Here is a 1,299-nt window from a genome sequence, read left to right as displayed (position 1 = left end):
TTTTGGTAACCTTGGTTTTGATTGTAGAAGGGTCTTTGATTTTGGTTTCTCATGGGTGGCGGAGTGTATGTTGTTTGAGGGTTTTGAACATTTTGGCTTTTGTATGAGAGATTTGGATGGAATTTGGTGTTTTCATTGTAATAGTTGGAATAAGGGGTACCACTCTTGTATGCTTGGAAAGCATTCACTTATTCATTTGTTCCTCTACATTCACCTTGGTCATGTCCCAAAGTTCCACAATTCTCACATATCCCACTTGGGATTGATGAGGATGCCGTCATGGCATTAACAAGATGCTTTGGTGATTTTGAGACTTCTTCAATTCTAGCCATAGCTTTTTCAAACTTCAAATTGATTGTGTCGATATGAGCACTAAGTTGAGCACCCAATTGAGTAACGGAGTCCACTTCATGCTTTCCTCCTCTAGTGGCCTTGCGAGGTCTACTATATTGTGAGTTATGGACCGCCATTTCCTCAATCTTGTTCCATGTTTGATTGTCATCAACTTCGGTGAACATTCCATTTGATCCCATGTTGAGAATGTTCCTTGAATCCTCATATAGACCATTCCAAAATTGTTGTACCAAAAACCATTCGCTAAGTCCATGGTGAGGACATGAGCGACAAATTCCCTTGAACCGCTCCCAAGCTTCATACAAAGATTCTTCATCCCTTTGCTTAAAACCCGTAATTTGAGCTCTTAGCATGTTAGTCTTCTCCGGTGGGTAGAATTTTTTGTAGAAAGCTAGAGCCAACTTCTTCCAAGAATCTATTCCGAGGGTGGCCTTGTCAAGGCCCTTCAACCATGGCTTCGCGGTGCCGATTAGAGAAAAAGGAAATAAGACCCATCTAATTTGGTCTTGAGTCACACCCGTTTGAGAGATTGCATCACAATAGTCGCAAAAGGTTTTCATATGAGAATGAGGGTCTTCACTAGGCATCCCCCCAAATTGGCTCCTTTCAACTAATTGGATGAAGGCGGATTTGGCAATAAAATTTCCGGTTAGATGTTGCGGTGAAGGAGTACCATTTGGTAGGTTCTCCTCGGTGGGTACGGAGTGTGACGAGAATTTAGGCATTGTAGGTTGATTTTGTGGGGTATTGTGTAATGGGTTCTCCTCTCCTTCTATTGCGAAAGGGTTGTTGAACTCAATAGTTGGTTGAACAACTTCACTAATACCTCTTAAATTCCTCCTAACAAGTCTCCTATTGTTCGTCAAGGTTCTTTCGATTTCACGGTCAAAAGGTAACAAATCACCTTGTGACCTTCTAGACATGCAAAATATCAAACAACTCGAA

General features: G+C 41.5%; 1 non-coding gene across 1 annotated transcript; it reads left to right on the top strand.

The window, feature by feature from the left end:
• Positions 1 to 600: 600 nt before the first annotated feature.
• LOC141636898 (small nucleolar RNA R71) lies at positions 601 to 707 on the top strand. Its single transcript, XR_012541466.1, has one exon. It is a non-coding gene; the product is annotated as a small nucleolar RNA R71 (small nucleolar RNA).
• The last annotated feature ends 592 nt before the right edge of the window (positions 708 to 1,299 follow it).

Source organism: Silene latifolia, chromosome Y (genome assembly GCF_048544455.1).
Source record: "Silene latifolia isolate original U9 population chromosome Y, ASM4854445v1, whole genome shotgun sequence".
NCBI classification, from domain to species: domain Eukaryota; kingdom Viridiplantae; phylum Streptophyta; class Magnoliopsida; order Caryophyllales; family Caryophyllaceae; genus Silene; species Silene latifolia.
This window is presented reverse-complemented; position numbering and strand designations above follow the sequence as displayed.